Source organism: Felis catus, chromosome B2 (genome assembly GCF_018350175.1).
Source record: "Felis catus isolate Fca126 chromosome B2, F.catus_Fca126_mat1.0, whole genome shotgun sequence".
In the NCBI taxonomy this organism is placed as follows: domain Eukaryota; kingdom Metazoa; phylum Chordata; class Mammalia; order Carnivora; family Felidae; genus Felis; species Felis catus.
Genome location: NC_058372.1, coordinates 118282434 through 118305005, shown reverse-complemented (window position 1 = coordinate 118305005; position 22572 = coordinate 118282434).

Sequence of the window (22572 nt, the reverse complement as noted above, 5' to 3'; positions counted from 1 at the left end):
TTAGTTTTCACCTTAAGACAATGCTATTTGTACTAAATTGCACATGAAAATATATTCCATGCCTGGAGCTTGGGTTCAAAAGTATAGAGCATGGAGATGAAAGAGGTTCTCAGGGCAGGCTGAGTGTGGAGGTTGGGTCATGTGGAGGAAAGACAAGTAAAGGTGGGGCAGAGACACAGTAAGGGTCTAGGTAGGAAAGCAGGGTTTAATCCCAGAAATGCAGCATTAGGGACTGGAAAATAAGGAAGGAGGAACAGTGAGAAGTGTCTCAGGCAACAAATAGCAGGTGATACAGGAAACAGGACCCATCTACTGAAAAATGGAAAGCCTAGACTTTAGCCAGGGGGTTGAGGGGTCTGAGCCATGGTGAAAGCTAGTGGGCAATAGGACCTCACAAATGTTTTATTTAACCGTGCACAACCATTCTAGCTGAGCCTTCCCTGTGTGCTGAGATGAGGGAACTAAATGTCAGGGGAGTAAGTGATTGCCTGCTCATACATGTAAGAAAGAGATTTGGACCCGATTTGACCCCAAGTCCATTCAAGTATGCTCCAGAACCTGAATGTTTTCCAACCTCACCAAGATTGATAGGGTGTATATCTGAGGGCTTTTCAGGCAGCATCCTGTCCCAGACAGTTTTGGAGCTTGCAGTGTTTCTTAAAACACAATCTGTGGGGCGCCTGGGTGGCTCAGTCGGTTAAGCGTCCGACTTCGGCTCAGGTCATGATCTCACGGTCTGTGAGTTCGAGCCCCACATCAGGCTCTGTGCTGACAGCTCAGAGCCTGGAGCCTGCTTCAGATTCTGTGTCTCCCTCTCTCTCTGACCCTCCCCTGTTCATGCTCTGGCTCTCTCTGTCTCAAAAATAAATAAACATTAAAAAAAAATTAAAAAAAAAAACCACAATCTGTGAACCCCCTCAATAAGAATCATTCTAGCAGCTTGTAAAAAAAAAAAAATACTGTCTCTTGCAATTCTTCCCAGGATATTCTGATTCAGAGGTTTGGATTGAATTTCAAGAATTTTACTTTTTCTTAAAGCTCCTGATCCAGGATGCCCAATGATACTGCTCTATCATCCTGGCCACTGTAGTTGAACTATGCTTGGGCATAGACCCAGGCAGGGCCAGTTGGTGTCTTTTCTAGGATTAAATATGTACACTTGAAGACAGCAATATTCTTTTCACTGATATTACTAAGCTTTGAGGTTGTGAGCTGGGTGGCTGGGGTTCATCTCATCTACCATGTAGAAGGAGATTCCCTGTAGAAATTTGCAAATCACGAATAAGCTTTTGAGCCTCCAGGATGTACTTATGTCTGAACTCTACTTTGGATCTCCTACTTTGATCCCGTGTTCCTTTTTGTTTTTTTCTTCTTAAACTAGTTGGAGTTGGGTATCGGCCTCTCTAGAGTTTGTGTGAAACAGAACAGAGGGTTTATATGAGTCCTGTATGAATCACCAGTGTAATGAGAATTCTCATTTCACTGAGGTCATCCTTAGGCTTCATAGCAAAGGGTCTAAGTTACATGGTGGTTTTTCTTGTTCTTCTCGATTCTCACACTATTCTTGGCTGATATGGTGCACTTCCATGCCTTCAATGATCATGATTCAAAAATCATTCTCTCCATCTACATGACTCTTCTGTGGTTTTGGTCTTCAGTTGTGATTCAAATATCTGCTAGAAAGCTCCACTTGGGAATTCAAATTCAACAGGTACAAAAGTTTGTAATGATCTTTTCTCCCTCATATATGATTCATCTCTTGTTCTCCTTGTTTCTGTGAAAGGCACTGCCATTCTCCCATTTCCAAAGCCAGAAACCTGGGTGTCCTCCTTAAAACCTCCCTTTTCATCACCATCCCTACCCTTCCATTATCACATCAGGTTGGTTCTGCCATCTAAACTCCAAATGTACTTCTAAACTCCCACAGGTAGCTTACAAAGCTATTCATACTTTGACCATTGCTTACCTATATTGTTCCATTTTTGTCCCCTTCTCCTTTTGGATTTTATGTGCTAACCATTTTAAACATTTTTAGTGCCTTGAAGCACCTTCTTATACTATCTTTTGCCTCTGGACCTTTCTATAATTTGATCAAGTTGTCTGGAAGTCTCTTCCTTCACCTCTCTCTCTGCCCAGTGAATTCCTATTCATTCTCTAAAACTCAACTGAGATGTCACTTTTGGAAAGACTTGCCATAATCATAAGTATGGCCTAAGTTTCACTATAATAAATTCTCACAGTATCCCAGTAAGTCCCAATTGTAGGAATACTTCATATGCATAGTTTACTATTCATTTTATTGAGAGCTATGTAATTTGTTTAAGTGGAGAGAAAGAATATGCCAAGGATAGAAAAAATAAGTCATTTCTTCTGAAATTAATTTTTAAGCTTAACCCAATACAATCATCCACAGTAGGGTGGATAAAATCATTCTAAAATTCATCTAGAGTAATAATTGACCAAAAATGAGCTTAAGAAGCTTTTTCAAAAAAGAAAAAGAAATGAAGGGAGATTGGCCTTAGCAGATATCTAAACCTGTTAAAGATATAAATGTTAGAACACTGCTTAAAATCCTTCAATGGTTTGTCATTGCTTTAACGAAACTCATGAACAAAAACCTATCTGAGTTGTGTTTATTGGTAGAACCTAATTCCATCCAGAATCCTACCTACAAGGTAGTCTGGGAAGTGTAGTGTTACCTTCCAGACTATGCAGGAAAAAAAAGAGAAACTAGAAGGTGAAAATGGATACTGAGTGCCAATCAGTCATATCCACCACAATACATCTCAAGACTTCGAATTAGTTTATTGGCTTTTTGTAACTTTCTTTTGAGGGGAGTCTTCTCCATGCACCTCTACCATTCCCAAACAACCTTCATAAGGATAAGAATTACGTCTATTTTGTTCATCATTATATCCATAGTGTCAAACACATAGTAAACACCTAATAAATTTCTGTTTTATTAAAATTTAAATAAAAAAAGCCCTCACTGTGCTTTGAACTATTGGGCTCACCCCTTAAGGTAGTAATCCATTTTGGGGCACCTGGGTGGTTCAGTCAATTGAGCGGCCAACTTCGGTTCAGGTCATGATCTCAAGGTTCCTGGGTTCCAGCCCCACATCAGACTCTGAGCTGACAGCTTAGAGCCTGGAGCCTGCTTCAGACTGTGTGTCTCCCTCTCTCTCTGCCCCTTCCCCACTCACACTCTGTCTCTCTCTGTCTCTCCAAACTGGATAAACGTTAAAAAATTTTTTAGGTAGTGATCCATTTTGAAGTCTACATTTTAAGAGAAATAATAACAAGTTAGACTTGACTGCAAGAAGATGACTCTGACAATGAGAATCTCCATATACCACGTCATGTAAAGAAATACTTTAGCGAAAGACAGAAACACAAGAAAAATGAGAGTTCGGACTTCAATAATTTGGAAGTCTGTCACATGAAAGAAGGAATAGACTGATTTTGTCACTTCAGATAATAGGACTAGCGCCAACAAATAGATGCTATAGGGAATCAGAGTTTAACTCCGGATCAGGAAGAATTGCTGCCTGACTACTCACTAGGAGGTGGTGAATATCTCCCCATGGGAAATGACCCTACTCAAGAATGTGGTTCCTCTATACTGGGTCTGGGTGGTGGCATGAGGCCTCTAGGATCTTAGGCTAAACTAGAAGTAGTATTTCTTCCAAATCCTTATTGAAATGCCCGAATATGCAAGTGTTAATGGCTCATTGCTTTGGGACTAAGATGAGTTATTCACGATCTTAGCCCATGACAAAGCCTTCAAAACACTTCCAAGCCGCAGCCTGGCTGAACTGTAGATGGAGAAATACAGTGGACTGTCATCAACTCACCTTCCAGTCATCCTACACTAACTAGGATTATCAGTGGGTACTTCACATGGCTCTTCACACAGTTATTTACAATACATTTTCAATTGTACTCATTTGCTATTCACCCCCATACTCTTTTGGTAGGAGGCTGATCTTCTTCCCCTCACCTTAAAAACAAGCAGAGGCACAGACGAAGTAATTTTCACAAGGTCACTAAAAATTAGATGCAGGCTCTGGGACCTGAGCCCTATGCTTGAGTCATGCAGCACTCCCACCCCAACTCCTTCACCCCCCACTGCTGCTCTGCAAGAGACCTGGACCGAGTTTCAGGAAAACATGATGGTTAGCTTGATTTCTACTTTTCTGTTCATGCTTTTGAATGGGTAAAACAGTAATTGTTATCTTAAAACTTTTCTAAGAAATAAAGAAACTCAGAACCAGGAGCATAATTCTTTGACAGGATACTCATTTTGTAATACAATGCCTGGATTCTAATTACTCTGTCCTTGTTCTGTAAGATTTCAGAGACACATCGCTTTGCTGAGAACGATTTTAATAAATCTGTGTAAATGTGGTATTTTAGTGGAGAAGTTGATTGTGTTGATTCCTCCCATGTACAGCTTTAACCATGATGGAGCTGAATAGGGAATATTTCACAGAAGGACGCTTATATGAAGGGACACTTAGTTTGTAGCTATATGTGCGCTTCCATCTGCCCATTCGTGAATTATTCAGATAATATGGAACAGCACTGTTTAGGGGGTGTTTTTTTTTATAAATGGTGAAATTTAAATGAGTTCAATTCCCTGAAATAACTAAAAAAAGGAAACTCCATCAGCACCTCCAACACAGGCAAAGCTGGCCAAGGGCTGTATTTATCATCACCAGCTCTGCAGTGTTTTAAATTTTTTCCAAGAAAACTAAAGGAAGTTGGTTTTCAAAGAAAAAAGACATAAAAAAATAGCTACTCAACTCTTAAAGGTATCATCCAACATTCATATCTTTATCCTCGTTGGAGGAAGAGAAATAATAGATGTTTATAGATGCTTAACTCTTTGGAACCATGCTAATGATTCGAGAACAAAGCATGAACTGGATGTGTCCCCTTCCATAGGAAGCAGCTCTGAGAGCAACCACAATTATGCCCACAGACCTAGACTCTCACCCCAAAAATGATTTTTAAATGTTTTGGAGTTAAGTAGGCATATCACACTAAGGTGAAAACCTTCCTGTAACAGCCCCGTTTAAAAAATCAGAATGATATTTATCTTTTGAGTCACACAAAATGCTATCCAAACAGTCTCTTCTATTAGCCTTTTTCAAAGACTCAATGACACAATTTTATAAGTGTGACATTTAACTGCTCAGAGTGTGAAAAGCACCTTATAAGATTAAGAAAATCAGAGATCAATCACAATGACACATATGTTGAAGGGCAGTTTATTGAGATATTAATTTTGTGATGCTTTATTGTCTGTTTGCTACTTTCTTGCTTTCTATTTTATCTGTTTGCCTATGAAACAATCAGAAGGAATGAGGAGGATTAGCCCTTTCCCAACAACCCCAAACTTGATAGCAAATAAGGATTTAAGTCCACGAGATCTGTGGCATTCTAAACTCCTACTGTAGAATTAAAAGATTTTGAAAATGTCTGTCTTATGGAGGTGGTGGGTGAGGAATGGAGGTCTATGAGGTTGGGAGTAGGGATGCAGAGTGGCCTCCACTCAACATGCTTTCTCTAACCGGTAAAGCAGGTGGGCCTGAAGGAGGAACAGGGATGGGACCCACGTGAGCAGTGGCATTGGGCAGTGGAAAGACAGAATGAGAACAGCTACCTCAGCATTCTAGAGACATGGCAGGACTCCTAGGGAAGGAATACCTGTCTAGTGCACCTAGAGCGGCTAGATCCTGGGAAGGGAACCTCAATACTTGGCAAAGACCTCTTTGCCCCTTTGTTAAGAACAGCAGAACCATCATGGCACCTGGATGGTTCAGTTGGTTGAGCATCCGACTTCAGCTCAGGTCATGATCTCAAGTGAGTTCGAGCCCCGCATCAGGCTCTGTGCTGACAGCTCAGAGCCTGGAGCCTGCTTCAGATTCTGTCTCCCTCTCTTTCTACCCCTCCTCTGCTCATGCTCTGTCTCTTTCTGTCTCTCAAAAATAGTAAATAAAAAATGTTAAAAAAAAAAAAAAAAAAAAAAAAAGAACAGCAGAACCATCTATTTGCCTCCTAGGTGGTACTACTACATTCAGCAGTGACCATGAAGATCAAAGACCAGAGGGCTCTTCATGTAAAATCTGGCCTGAATAAGAATCTTTAGATCTTTGAGTAACTCTAGTGGGACTAGGGGAAAAGGAATCTAATAATGAGTGAGGTTGAATTTCCCATCATTACAACAAAAAGATTTGGAAAATACTATACTTTATTTAAAGAATGAAAGAAAATGACACATTTTGCATCTTTATGTTGAAGTAAAGGATTTATGTGATATATAGATATATATATGTATTTCTTTCTTTTATATTATTAGGAGATTATAAACCAAAAGTCCAATTCTAATAATAATTCAATACTTTGGAGCTATGAATACCTTTCTCTATACTTAATTGAAATAATTTAATCTAAAATATTTAAATTTACAATGGAAAATAGTATTGCAATATGGTAATTAAATAAAGGAGGGAGAAATTGGAACAAAGCTTTTATTGTTCTTTATTGTAAATGTTGGCCCTTGAGGAAAAGCAGATTATTAAGACTGCTTTTTGTTATGTCTAATTTGCTCAAGAAAGTAGTGAACAACTTTTCAGGTTAGGTGGTTTGCAGCACTAGTTATCAGATGGTGATACTGACCCAACACTGCTTGGTTGCTACTTAAGGAAGGTCATAGAAATGTCATCTGTGGGGAGTATGGTGGAGTGTTGGTCTCAGGGGCAAGCGGCCATCATCCAGTGTCCTGAATAAAGAAACTCTGACATGCGTTCCCCTAGGAAACTTGGTATGACCCTTTTTCCTCACATGAGCTGTGGGTCACACTGTTTGACCATCAGAGTTGGCACACAGACCTGCACTTCCATTTTGCTAATCGTTCAGGACAAACTTTATACAAAGACAAGGTGTGCAGCCATTCTGCTGTGTGCGTTGAGACACGTTAGGCAAGAACCTTGCCCAAAAAACCCACTCTCACCAACCCCACAGCATGTACGAGATACAGTATTGATGTCTTTGGATCAAGGCCCTTGATAAAATGCCTATATTTTCTAGAAAGATAATCCCTTTTTTTAAGGAATTTGAATTATTACCTTACTTCCATATAGACTGGAAATTTTTAAATGCATATATTAGATGACCAAATATCAATAATGACTATGTTAGAGGGAAAATTTCCTTCTCAGGGTTAAAAATAGCATAAAACTACCAACTACATTTTGTGAAGACATCTTTTCCCGCCTAAACAATATTAAAATGGTGAAGAGAACCCATAATAATAGTACCACCTCCTGAGAAGCACCTTCCACAGCCAGAGACATGGGTAGTCTTCAACCCCCCAGGATGGGGTCCAGCCTCCTGCAACGTCCTGGGGGTTACCAAGGGCTCCTTCTGCTCTAAGAGGGAGCATTCCTCACCTGAAGCAAGGATGGTGCCCTGTTGCGGGGAGAGGGCGCGTACCAGTAAGAAGGAGGATGATGGCGAAAAGCAGAAAATTCACATTTTCATAATTAATAAATTTATAAATTCATGTGAGACAATTACTCCAGTCTTAGCCCCGTGTGCAATTATTCTCACAGAAGGATTCCTGTCTTCTTAAATCATGTTTAAATAAATAATTATGTGGCTTCTTTATAGGAACTAACATATTCACTAGCCAATTTGAGATGATGTAAATAAGCCCTTATCTTAAACTATTACTCATGCCTTCCCTTGCCTCGAATTTGAAGACAATTCTCCTAAAAGGTTTTTTGGAGCTTCAAATGATTAGCCTTTTGTCGCATTATTTTAAATCTTACCAAAGTACTAAGAAGAAAACACAGATAGCAACTAGGAGGGCAATGGCAGGATGAGACAGTTTCTGGGTCCCAAAGGAAAGGAGACAGTATAGCTTAGGGCGTGTATTCACTTCCTAGGGGGTGCCATAAAAAAGGGTCACCGACTGGGTAGCTTAAGATAACAGAAGTTTATTGTCCACTGTGAAATCACGGTGTCAGCAGGGCTGTCTCCCTTCCTTGCCTCTTCCTAGCTTATGGTAGCTAAGCAATCCTTGCTTATGGTAGCCATGGCAGCCAGACGCTCCTCGGCTTATAGAGGCATTATTCCAATTCTCTATCCTCACATGGCTTTCTTCCCTCTGCACATGCCTGTCTCTGTGTCCAAATTTCTTCTTTTTATACAAACATGAATCCTATTGGATTAGGGCTCATCCTAGTATACCTCATTTTATAACATATTTTATATAATAACCTCATTTTAACTTGATTACCTCTCTAAAGACCCCATTCCCAAATGAGATCACGTTCTAATACAGAGGGTTGTGATATTCATATACTTTTTTGAGGGGACGCAATTCAACCCATAACAGGGATGTCAATGTCTACCAAATAAAAATCCGAATTGCAAAAAAAAAGAGAGAGAGAGAGAGTGAGAGAGAGGAAGGAAGGGAGGAAGGAGGGAGAGAGGGAGGGAAGGAAGAAAAAAAAGGAAAGAAAAAAAAGAAAAGGAAAAAGAAAAAGAAATCAAAGTATAGCCACACTACAGCAATAAACACTACTAAGGGAAGAAAATAAAAGTAGAAAATGTCTCAATGAATATGGATGGCAAGATTAAAAACATGCAATACAGTTCTGAAAAGCTGCCGGTAGATTCATACAGTGTAGAATAGGGAAGGTGTGCTGCTAAAAAGGAAATAGGATAACAAGAAAAGGCAGTGGCAGAGGCAGACTGCCTGCTCACACATTTACGAAGGGCTCGATTGGGATGAATGTTTAGTATGTGTAGTGAAAAGTCAGGTTAAGTCGGGGTACCTGGGTGGCTCAGTCAGTTGCACATCTGACTCTTGATTTTGGTGTGGGTCATGATCTCACAGTTAGTGGGTTCGGGCCCCATGTCAGGCTCTGCACTGGCAGTGTGGAGCCTGCTTGGGATTCTCTCTCTCTCTCTCTCTCTCTCTCTCTCTCTCTCTCTCTCTCCCTCCCCTGCTTGTGCTCTCTCTCTCTCTCTCTCAAAATGAATAAATAAATAAACTTAAAAAAAAAAGAAAAGTCAGCTTAAGTTTACCCAAGTTGCTCAAACATCAAATTGTATTTGTACCCTGTGGTTTAGATTAATATTTCCTTTAAAAAGTAGGTTTTTGAAATACTGATATCTAACTGGAAATCATGGACTTAGTAAGCTTAACTATGAATCAGAAACACTGAACACAAATTTTAGTTTTATTATCTATAGTGAACCCCTAAAAAGGTATGTCCATATCTTAATTCCCAGAACCTATGAATATTGCCTTAATGGAATAATTCTTTACGGTTTTCATTAAATTTAGGGTTTTGAGACGAGGTGATTACCCTGGTTTATCCAGGTGGGCCCTAAATCCCAAAACAAATGTCCTTATAGCAGTAAGACACAGACACAGAGGAGAAGATGATGTGAAGACAGAGACAGACATTGGAGTCAAGGAATGCCAACAGACACGAGAAGCCGGAAGAAACAAAGAAGGCATCCTCCTACAGCCCCTGAGGAACATGGCCCTGTCAACACCTTGATTTGGGAATTCTAGTCTCCAAAACTGTGAGGAAATAAATTTTTGTTGTTTTAAGCCACCGAGTTTGTGGTAATTTGGCAGCCGTCGGAAGCTAATACTTAATTGTTTGTGTAGTTTTGAATAAAGCCACTACAATCGACTTTAGGAGCATCAATTCCGATGGTCCCAGGTTGGTTTGAAGACTTTCTCACAATGTAGCTTGTAATTCACACTATTAGACTTCTGTGCCTATGAGATACATCACCGGATACAAACAAAAATGAAAAGCAAGCAGAATAATACTCATTAATTTAAGAATATTTATGGAGAACCTACTAAGCGTTCAAGGTGCTGGGGAAAAGCCATAAAGTCCCAGCCCCGATCAAGTCGGGGCCCCCAGAAAGTGAGAAAATAGACAGATAAAAGTTAATATCTCAGGCAGGAATCTGTGCACTGAAATGCAGAAGTAGAATCGATTCATTGAAGTGGATGGGATGAGGATGCCGGGAGCTACTTTAAGTAGGATGGTCAGGAAAGGTCTCTTCGAGGACTCAGTATTAGAGCAGAGACCTGATAAAAGTGAGAGAGTGAGCCAGACACACATCTTGGGAAAACGGTTTCCAGGTAGAGAGGCCATCGAGTGGTCCAGCCGAGGCAGATATGAATTGTCTTGTTTGTGTAACACCAGGTAGGTCAGAGAGGCCCTAACTAGAAAGAGGGGTCAGAGGTGACAGGGATATGGACTTTTAGGCACAGTAGGGGCTTGGAATCCATTCTCAGTGTGGTGGGGTAGGGACCAGCCTCCGTCTCCAGCAGGAAAGTCATTTGCAGGTAATTCTTCCTCTTTACCCAGCAGCTCACCTCATCCCAACTGTGGAGCCGCCAGTCAGTTACCACTCCCAGTTCCAAAACCTGCTGCACGCAGACCAGACGTGGTGTCCCTAGATCCCATGCCTCAGAACCCTTCCAATGGCCTGATTTCTTTCCAGTAGGGGTCTGAAGAAGCCTGATTACTAAGTGAAACGTCCCTTTTACCAACTGATTGGAGGGTTATTTAGCAGCCGGGAGCCAGAACAAAAAGAAAAAAAATGGTGAGTCAGGCTTTGAATCCATTTTTCTCAGAGCCTAAAATGCTCTGCTGAATGAATTACAGAATTTAGAGGAAAGTAAGATAAAGAGAGTTAGTTCTGGAACAGGAAGGTCTGATTTTTTTTTCCCACAATTTGAGCACCATTTGTTCTAGAGACTAGGCTTAGAAAATGCTATAACAGCCTTTAGTCCCTGGTACTGATCTCAAGGAAGGTAACCCAGACCCCTTCTGACAGGACAACCTGACCCAATCCGAAAGATCTATGGAAAAATTCCCATCTTCCATAATAACCACTTCATCAAATTGTGTCTACAAATAGGAAATGCATATGAGCACATTTATTCAGCATTCCATCAATATTTAGGAAGCACCTACAGATGCAAACACAAATCAATGAATTAGCCAGGCTTTTGTTGTCACTCCAGTTGTGCAAAAAAACAAAAACAAAAACAAAAACAAAAACAACAAAACTACTCAAGGGGATGATTTATATCTCATCTAGATTGAAGATCCAAGCCAACAGATGTCACAGCACCAAGTAAGGCAGGAAACCGCTGTGCAAGGTTTGAGTAAAGGATTTGTGAAAATACAGTGTTTTGAACCCAAACTGATCTCCCACCTTCAGCCTAGAGATTGGAGAGGCCAGGAAGGGTTGGAAACAGAAAATTTGAGGATTTTGTGGTTAATGTGCTGTATGACCCACCCCTAAAGAAGGAAAACTGGGGAGTTTGACAAATGTCCCCTGCACACGGAGTGTCGCTCAAGATCTGGTGTATCAGTGAATGCAAAGGGAAGAAGTGGGCTGGCCAGCTGCTCTGATACTGGAGCCAAGAGGTCAGTGCACTGGAAGTTAGCTGTGTTCTCAAATATTTTCTGGGAAATGGTTACACGAGTGCGTCCTTGCATGCAGGCCATGAGAGGGAGCCTGTCCAAAGTGACCCTAGCAGGGACACAGACCACCATACTCCCCGAGGCTAAAGAAGAAACCACAGGTGAGCAGCTGGCAGAGATAAAATGTCCCACAACAGACACTGTGGTAGAGATGTCCCCAGTGATGGGGGAAGATCGTCCTGGGAGAGATACAGCTTCAAATACCTCCCAAGCTCAGGGAAAGTTCATGTTAAGTAAGGCTTTTCCTCCCCCTTTCTCCCTTTTTTTCTACACAACTCTGATCTGGGAGGGGTCAGAAATGGAGGCAGCAAGTTGGGGATGAGTAGAAGGCCAGCCAGGGGAGAGTGGAACAGCCACCCTCCTACTGTTCGCAGCCAGCCTGCAGGAACCCTGATGTGGGAAAAGAGAGAAGCTGCTACTGGGGTTCAAGCACCACATATCTCTATCACGGAATTGAGATTGTCGTTGTTACCCGAATATGATTAGAGAAGCCTGTGACTTTCTTTAAGGTAAGACTTACCCTAAATTTCTGTCAGACAGGGGAAGATGCAAATCCATGGAATTTAATAATAAAGTTACTTTTAACTAAACCCATGGTTATATTACTGGTCAGCTATAAAAAAACTTTTAAATTTTTCTGATTGTCCATTTCCAACAGGAAAAAAAGAGCTAATATCTTATTAATCTATATGATTTGCATACACTTCTCATTATTAGTAGGGACCCACTTTATTTCAGTATTGCCAGAGTATGGTCATTTGGAGGAGAGTATGTGATCATCTAAATCAGCAAAGTATTTTGTAACACAGTAGAACTTAAAAAAAAAAAGACTCTTCATAAAATGTAGCTGTTTCTGTTTAAGGACTTGAATTCAAATTCTGTATTAATGACTAATAACAATAGCTATTATTTAGTCTATGTTTTCTAAGTCATTTAGATATATCATCTAATTTGATTCTCAGAACCACCCTATGAAGTAATAATTATTAGGTTATGTCTATCATGCACTTAATTGTATGTTCATGTGGGTACACACATCTTCTCAATGGACAGTACATAATGTTGGGTACACACTAAAATGTTATTTCTCAATGACCTTCCTTATTCATTGTGCAGTCTGTTTATTTTTCTTCTCTAATGACTCACCTTTATTGAGGAAGTGTTCAAACTTTTCACAGAAACCTTTCTTTTTTTGCACTCCAATGTCATTAGTTTATATAATACTTAACCAAATCTTGAATTATTAAAGGAACAAGTACAATCGGTTTAGTTTCAGGTTTCATAGCAAACACAACTGACTTGTAATCACACACTCTAATGAAGGGAAGACATGTTAAGCTTACTAGCAGAGGGTTCAACATTCTGTGGGCATCCATCAGGAGAGCTAATGGAGGGAGTGGTGTATGTCAGTTAATTCAACAAGTCAGATCAGAGGAAGTCATTTAAGACTCTAACATTGAAAATATTAGTATCTATTTTTTTCTTGGCTTTTACCCTGCATGAAGGAGTTCAGCTTTATGAAATACTCCATCTGAAGGAGTTCAGCTTTATGAAATACTCCATCTCTCCAAAAATTTCAGCTTCTCTGTGAGGGTATTTCATATGTCTTAATGAATGAGTCTCGTCAGTTAATGCACATACATAACAGAATATAAATCACACATATGCCACTTGAAAGATTATGAAATGAGCACATTCATTTAACTGGATAAAAGAAGAGAATATAACTTAAATCCCAGAAGACCGCCTGTACTCCACATCTCTACCTCCTTTCGATTCTCCAGAGGTAGGCACTATCCCCTTCAACTTGTCTAAAACACTATCAAATCTCCATACTGAGCCCTTTATTTCAGTTATTAAAATTTTCAATTTCACAGTTTACTTTTGATGTTTTTATTTATTTATTTTGAGAGTGACAGAGACAGCGTGAGCAAGGGAGGGGCAGAGAGAGGGGGAGAGAGAGAGAACCCCACACAGACTCTACACTGTCAGTGCAGAGCCCGATGTGGGGTTTGAACTCACAAAACTGTGAGATCATGACCTGAGCCAGAACCAAGAATTAGACTCTTAACCGACTGAGCCACCCAGGCATCCCTGCCTTTGATTTTTTTAACATAGCCTCCTGGTCCTCTCCTGAAACTCTCCATTACATCATGTCATTCCTTGAACTTATTAATCACAGATATTTAAAATTCTGCATCTGAAGACTCCAAAAATACAGATCTTTTATGGGTCAGTTTGTATTTTCTGTTTTTTCTCTTGGCACTTAGTCATTTCATGTTATTTCCTATTATTCCTGATAATTTTCTTTAACTGAATGTCAGATATTGGATATGAAAAAATCTAAATAAAATTTAAGGTTTGTAATGGTGATTTTCCTTCTGTCAAACGATTAGAGTAAGGACAGCTCACCTTAATTGGGGCTTCTCCGTCACCAGCTTCTCCTGTTCCCAACATATAGCATTTTCTGGGTCCCAGCTGAAAGCTAGGGGCTGTCCGCATTGGTAGATTTGGAATTCATATTTTTTACTTCCAGTATCATAAGACTGTTAGAAGTTCCCAATTTTCAGGTTCTCAGGGATGCTCATAAATTGGTAAATGCTGTAAAATGTAAAGCTGGGCGAATGTTGGCCTCATATTATTGTGCCTTTCTTCTCTCTGAGAGTTTGGCCTCCTAAGCCACAGCCACCTTGGTAGGTCTCTCACCCTTTCAGGTAGATATTTTATAATATTTTATCCAGCATTTCTAGTTGTTCTTGACAGGAGTGTTCGTGAGCAAAAAGCTAACGGAATAAAAAAATATGCCTGCTGTTATTTGTGATTTCTCATCATTTTTCTCAAAATACAAGTTTTCTAGTGTTTAAAAACACTTTTTCTGCAGTGAGTTGTACTTACATTGAATCCCGATTCATCATCTCATGGTTCTGTTCTCATTGGAGTTGAGGGGGGAAAAAAAGTAAAAATCCTATTCTTAACAGCACAAACACTTATTTGGGAATTTCTGTTTATTTCTCAAGGTGGAATTCATTTCCAAATGTCTTGCTCCAGTGCATTGCCTGCAAAGTGATTAGGTTTAAGTGTCAAAAAAAAATAGCAGACTTAAGGATCCAGTCAGTCTCCTGACAGGCAGGTGAAGCCCAGTCATTCCTCGTGTTTCTGCCATTCTTGATTAGTGGGTTTACTAGTACACTCTCTGGTGGGAGCCTTCAAGCATTTTATTAGCTATGCCAGAACTTTTAAACCAAGCATTAGGAATGGCCTTGAATTTATCAAGTTCAAAGCAAGAAATAGTACCTCATTCGAAACTAACAAAGTGCCAAAAAAGCGCCTCACTGATACTTTCCTGTGCTTTGCTGTTTTCCTTTTCTGTGCTTTTTATCTCTGTCAACCAACTTTCTTTTAATTATTTGTTCCCACAAAAGTGACAGAATTGGGTCATTCCAAATTCTATGCAGCAGATAAAACAGCTCTTGTGCAAGCCAGAGAAGGAAAAGCCTTTGAATCCCAGGTGCTTTCAATAGAACAAAATTAACATTCAAGGCCGCACTTGGCTAGATAGTGTGCCTCTTTCAGTGAGCAGAAAAATTAGGGTGTTTATTTATAGCTCTTTGAAAAGAGCAGTGTCCATTTTTGATCCAAAAAAAAAAAAAAGGTTCTCTTTCCAGCTTGACATATTTTTCTTTTAGACCCGTACTCTTTCCTAAATTAGTATTGATTGCCAATTACAGCACAGGTGTAAACTCAAATGTCTAGTGATATGACAACCTTATTTAATATAGCAATAAAGCATAAGGATAATCTATTTTATTTAATTCAGCATACTTTTGTGGAGTCCTTATAATGTTCAAAGTCACTTTTCTAGAAGGTTTTGAAGGATGAAAAGGTAATAAAACAATTCTTCATCTTAAAGAACTTACAATAATAAGAGGCTTAATGTAATTGAAATAACATGTAGAAACAAAGGGCTATAATACAGAGCGGAAGGTGATTATTTTTGTTTGGTAACAGAAATGAAGGATGTAGGAAGCAAAATTTCAGCTGGATCTTAAAAAGGTAGGTAGGATTTCGCCAAACTCATCCTCACGGTCACTTTTCCATGAAGCATTTCTTGATACTTCCCTGAAGTACCATGTACCTCCCCTACCACACACACACACGCATACTCATGCACACACACACGCATACTCATGCACACATGTATGCAAGCACACACACACACACACACACACACACACACACACACACTTCTTTTATAACCTACTCATCCCCTACATCTACCCTAGGACCTATAACTTACGTGTTTAAGGGTATACCTCATCTAACTAAACTGTAAGTGCCTTAAGGGGCCCTCAGAAACTGACATGGGCTAGGACTGTTCTGGCCCAGAATAAACATTTATAAAACATTAATCAATGGAAAGATTAAAAAGAAAAGAGACCAGGGACGCCTGGGTGGCTCAGTCGGTTAAGCGTCCGACTTCGGCTCAGGTCATGATTCATGATCCGTGGGTTTGAGCCCCGCGTCAGGCTCTGTGCTGACCGCTCAGAGCCTGGAGCCTGTTTCAGATTCTGTGTCTCCCTCTCTCTCTGCCCCTCCCCTCCCCTGTTCATGCTCTGACTCTCTCTGTCTCAAAAAATAAATAAACGTTAAAAAAAATTTTAAAAAGAAAAGAGACTGAAGAGTCCAATTTCATTGTTCCTATTATAGATTGGGATCCTTAGGATGTGGACTGATTGCACATTAAAATCACCTTGGACACTTTTGTAAAAAAAAACCTTTTTATTATGGAAAATTTCAAACATTTGCAAAAGTAGACTGAATAGTATAATGAACTCTTTTGTACTCACCACCCAATTTCAATAGTTATTAAGGTTAAACTTCTTGCATCTGTGCCTTCACACCACCCCACCCTCTCCTCCATATCATGTTAGCATTTTGAAGCAACTTGGAAAGCTTTTTATTTATTTATTTTTTTTATATGAAATTTATTGACAAATTGGTTTCCATACAACACCCAGTGCTCATCCCAAAAGGTGCCCTCCTCAATACCCATCACCCACCCTCTCCTCCCTCCCACCCCCCATCAACCCTCAGTTTGTTCTCAGTTTTTAAGAGTCTCTTATGCTTTGGCTCTCTCCCACTCTAACCTGTTTTTTTTTTTCCCTTCCCCTCCCCCATGGGTTCCTGTTAAGTTTCTCAGGATCCACTTAAGAGTGAAACCATATGGTATCTGTCTTTCTCTGTATGGCTTATTTCACTTAGCATCACACTCTCCAGTTCCATCCACGTTGCTACAAAAGGCCATATTTCATTTTTTCTCATTGCCACGTAATATTCCATTGTATATATAAACCACAATTTCTTTATCCATTCATCAGAGCCTAAACTGCACACCAAACCATTTAAGGTAGAGTCGCTAAGCATCGGTGTTTATTTAAAAAGCTTTCCGCTAAACACCGATGCTTAGCGACTCTACCTTAAATGGTTTGGTGTGCAGTTTAGGCTCCTTGGGTGATTCTATGTGCACCCAGGGTTGAGAATCTCTGGTCCAGAAGAGCATGAACAAGGGTAGGTAGAGTACCAGAGTTAAGAAATTTCAGGGTGAACTCAAGGGTTGGTGAATTTTCCTGTCGCAGAGCCTATTTTATGTCTGAGATAATAAGAGAAGTGGCAAAAAAAAGTCCAGGTGAGTGAGGGAGGAGGGGAAAGTGGTGTCATATGTTGTACAGATTTGGATTTTACACTAGAGCTTATCAGCATCATCTTCACCACCATCATCACCATCTTGAACTGATTGTTAATATCACAGATAGGAAAGCTAGATACTAAGTAATTGAATGACTTAGCTAAGCATGTGTATGGAATTAACACTGAGCGTCAAACAATTAACCTAAGACCTCCCATTTCCAGGAAATCTCAGATTTTTCATGGTTTTCACAATGATTTTTAGTAAAGGAATTATTTCACTAAAATAAGTTACAGGGTGTAAGTTTAGTATATATAAGTGGATAGGTATCATGGGCTTAAAAAGCAGAGGCTCGGAAAAGACCCAGCAACCAAAGGAAAATAGCAACTACCATACAGACATTGAACTCTTTTGGGCTCTTATCTTACCTCTTTTACCTACTAAGTTCTATTTAGTACTAGCACTTTATTTACTTTCTCCACTCAGAGTTCTTTTTTTTTTTTTTAATTTTTTTCAACGTTTTTTATTTATTTTTGGGACAGAGAGAGACAGAGCATGAACGGGGGAGGGGCAGAGAGAGAGGGAGACACAGAATCGGGAACAGGCTCCAGGCTCCGAGCCATCAGCCCAGAGCCTGACGCGGGGCTCGAACTCACGGACCGCGAGATCGTGACCTGGCTGAAGTCGGACGCTTAACCGACTGCGCCACCCAGGCGCCCCTCTCCACTCAGAGTTCTTAAGCAAATTTTTTTGTATTCTTCATACTTTTTTTACTTATTTCACAGTTAATATGGGCTATTATGTATGTATTCGATACTTCTTTGAAAAATGCATGACAACAAATTGGTGAATTAAAGTTAATTGTAAATTTGTAATCGTAACATTTCAGCCATGATAAAGTTCCGTGTTTAAGAAAATTTAGTCATAATAGACTTAAAACTTATAATCAGAATAGAAGGAATAAATTTATATACCACTAGATATTGTTAAATCGAGATATTTTTGAGGTACTGTTAATTTCAAAATAGCCAAAAAAGAGAATGTTTCCTTCACATCTGTTTCTATATGTAACCTCGTATCAAGAAACACGACAAAAAGAAATAAAACAAAAGTCTGTTCTTCAAAAGCAGTTTTACTCTTAGAATATAAATCAACAAATATTTATTGACCATGTATTATGTACGAATTTAAATTTTCTTGTTTCTTCTCAGTATTTTCAAAAGTCATTCAAGTTATGCGTTTTGCATGACCAATTAAGTGTTTGAGCGATATTATGGCTTTGCCATTTTGTCAGACTCAAGGATAAAATAATTCCGTTTTCATACTGTTACTTCATTCATGCTTTCAGACACCAAAAAGAAAAAAAGCAGGGCAACATGACAAGCCAAACAAAAACAGATTGCTTACAACTTGCAGTGGTGTCTTAGACTTGCATGAAGCTTTACTTCCTTCAGGTTTTAACCAGTAGGGTGTTCCCAGAAATGTCCTTTTACATGGCATATTTTATCAGCCTGGACGTCATTTGATAATCCGTGCTTTAAGTGTTTTGAAACCTTTGGATGAAAACAACGTGATGACAGATTTTTTGTTAATGTGCAAAGGAGTATTTTGTTGCAAGTGCCCTTGTTTTGAAATGCTCCCAACAGTACTATTACTGCTTCACGTGATGGTGGTTTTAGATCCAGATAAACAATTCAGAGAGCGGCAGATGCACTACCTTTATCTGCTTTTTCAAAGCTTAAAGCAGATGAAAATATCAATTAAAACTCATCCTCCTTTAGAATCTACCGTTAACTGGAGGAAATAATGATTGCAATAAGAATCGGCAATCTTTATGTCACCATCAGCTATAGAGTAGGATTCTATATAAAGGAGTCTGTCTGGGATCACATCTTATAAGCTTAGTGCAGTATTTCCTCTGTGCATTAGAAGAAATGAGATTGTGTGAGTGCAGAGGCAGATTCACCTGGAGGTTAATGAAGCTTAAGATATAGCATTCTTCATGTCCACTAGCCCTTTCTAAGGTTCCCGGAAGGCCTTAGCAATGTATTCAATTAATTCTATGTTTTGTAACATTTGTAAAATTAAGCTATTGTAACTACAATTGCTTAAGATTACACTCTCTTCCCATTTGACATCCCTTTCCCTTTTGAAACGCTCCAATAGTACTATTCAGGTATCATTTACAAGTTCAAGGGACTAGGACTTGATATCTTTAGATGGCCATTATTCAACCTACCATGTTTTTTCACCTGGATAAAATGCTTTGAGAATCAACATCCATTATTTGAGGTGTCAGTGAGACCTAAAGAGGCTGAAAAGGGAAATGAATTAAAATACATAAGGCATGGACGTGTCGTCATTGTTGAAGAATATTGTGTACCTGTGTAACGTAGTTGCGTCCTATCCTGACTCGGTGACTGACTCCTTCCAGGATGCAGATTTGTCTCTGTCCTCTGACTTCCATTTAGTGGCCCTGGAAACATTTTGCCCAATATGAAGTTCAAGATCTTCTCAGAAGTAACGGTCTTTAATTGCTATGACACCACATTGTTATAACACCACTCAAAAGAATGCAGATTCCAAGTCATGTGTTATTCTCTTTGGTCATAATTGTAGGATTTCATTATCAGTATCAAATATAAAACAAACAAATGTACACATGTGTTATTTATTGTATGTTTCTGATAGAGCATTTGTTTATAAAGCCGTGGCTCAGTGTTCACTGAAAGAAGGGTACAGTTTACAAAACCTTTCAGCAGCCAAAATGGTATATTGTAAATTTATAATAGGTTGAGAGATCATATCAACAGATGGATAACACAATATTACAGTTATATTTAAGTCTCTCTTGGAAAAAAATGTTAGGAATTGCCTGTTTATATGACATTATCACAATTTAAAATCATATAAGCATTTCAGAAGTGTCTTGTGAGTGTCAGTATATAGTCACTATTGAGTATTTACTTTGTGTAGTTCATGAAGAGAATGTTTAAAACTCTGCCAATTTCTTTTGGCACAGAATTTTATTCAATCATTTCCACCAAGAGATAAAGATGCTAAGGATAATTTTGGTATTAGCCTAAGAAAGTATAATTTAGTTGTAAATAATTTAGATGCAAATACATCACAAAATAGTCTTTCAGTGCTTTAAAGTTCAACATAACTCATTTGAAAGCAATAAACTGATACTCATGCAACATTTCCCAAAATGTCTCTTGAAAAACTAATTTTATGGTTGGTAATAAGTAGAATGTAAAAACAGTTCTTTATTACAGCATTACTCATAATAGCCAAGATATAGAAGCAACCTAAATGTCCATTGATAAATGGATAAAGCAGATGTGGTATCTATCTATATCTATATCTATCTATATCTATATATCTGGTATATATATATGTGGTATATATATGTATGTATATATAGATAGATACATATATATATACATATATATATATACCACATATATATACATATATATACACATATATATGTATGTGTATATATAATGGGTTATTACTCATCCATAAAAAAGAATGAGATCTTGCCATTTGCAACAACACGGATGGACCTAGAGGGTACTCTGCAAAATGAAATAAGTAAGACAGAAAAAGACAAATACCATATGATTTCACTTGTTTGTGGAATGTAAAAACTAAGGCAAACAAGTCCAAAGAAGCAGAAACAGACCCATGAATACAGAGAACCAACTGATTGCCAGTAGGTTGCCAGAAGGGATGGGGTTTCAGGGATGGGCAAAATGCGTAAAGGGAAGTGGGAGATCCAGGCTTCCAGTTATGGAATGAATAAGCCAAGGGGATGAAAGGTACAGCATAGGGAATACAGTCAATGGTATTTTAGTAGCACTGAATGGTAATAGGCGGGAGCTACACTTGTGGTGAGCATAGCATATGGCATAGAGATGCCAAATCACTGCTACAGACCTGGTAACATTGTGGGTCAACTATACATCAATGAAAAAATAATAATAATTTATTTATTTTATTTTTTTTTAATTTTTTTTCAACGTTTTTTATTTATTTTTGGGACAGAGAGAGACAGAGCATGAACGGGGGAGGGGCAGAGAGAGAGGGAGACACAGAATCGGAAACAGGCTCCAGGCTCCGAGCCATCAGCCCAGAGCCTGATGCGGGGCTCGAACTCACGGACCGCGAGATCGTGACCTGGCTGAAGTCGGACGCTTAACCGACTGCGCAACCCAGGCGCCCCAAAATAATAATAATGAAAAAAAACAGTTCTGTGACCAAGAACAACGGAAAACACTAAAACAAATGTCTTAGTGACAGCGTCCTCTGAAACTTTAAAATAAAAATATATGTTTTGAGTCTCAAGAAAGCGATGGGAAAAAATGTGGTATTTCTTGAAACTGTATAAGAACGAGCACCTCACTGAATTACTGTTCTACAATACACACTGGGAAATGCTGGCAAAAGGAAGAGCATTTTTACCAATTGATCAAGATTCACCCATGGAGGCAGGAGACGGTTCACTTCCTGAGCTTGCGGTCCTGTGCTCCGCTAGCAAGGTGGAAGCGAGGGAACAGCCTGCTGTGGCCACCCTCTGAGACATAGACCCCAATTTCCGTTTTGCAGATAGCGAACTGAAGCTTTATACAAGTATATTCAGCTCCTAAATGAAGAGTCCATTCCACGTACACCAGCTGGCTTTTTTTTAAATTCTTTTTTAATGTTTTATTTATTTTTGAGAGAGCGAGAGAGACAGAGGCGAGTGGGGGAGGGGCAGAGAGAGAGGGAGACAGAGTCCGAGGCAGGCTCCAGGCTCTGAGCTGTCAGCACAGGGCCAGATGCGGGGCTCGAACTCACAAACTGTGAGATAATGACCTGAGCCTAAGTCGGACACTTAACCGACTGCGCCACCCAGTAGCCTTTGAAACTCTTAATTATCCTATAGTGAACTGCTTTTTGGTATGGTAACGATGGTACCATTAGTCTTTGCTGTCCTGAAAGACTGTGCTAGGTTTTTTTTGTTTGTTTTTGTTTGTTTGGTTTTTTTTAGAGGGGAATTTTAAGTGAGTTCTTCAACCTGGAGACTGAAGAAGGAGGTTTTGCCATTCTAATGGATTTTGATTGCTTTAATAGAGAACACTTTTTCTTAATATTCAAAGAAGTTGGGGCTCCTGGGTGGCTCAGTTGGCTAAGCGACTGAGTCTCATTTTTGGCTCAGGTCACGATCTCACAGTTGGGTTCGTGGTTTTGAGCCGCACATCAGGCTCTGCACTGACACTGCGGAGCCTGCTTGGGATTCTCTCTCTCTCTCTCTCTCTCTCTCTCTCTCTCTCTCTCTCTCTGTGTCTCTCCTGC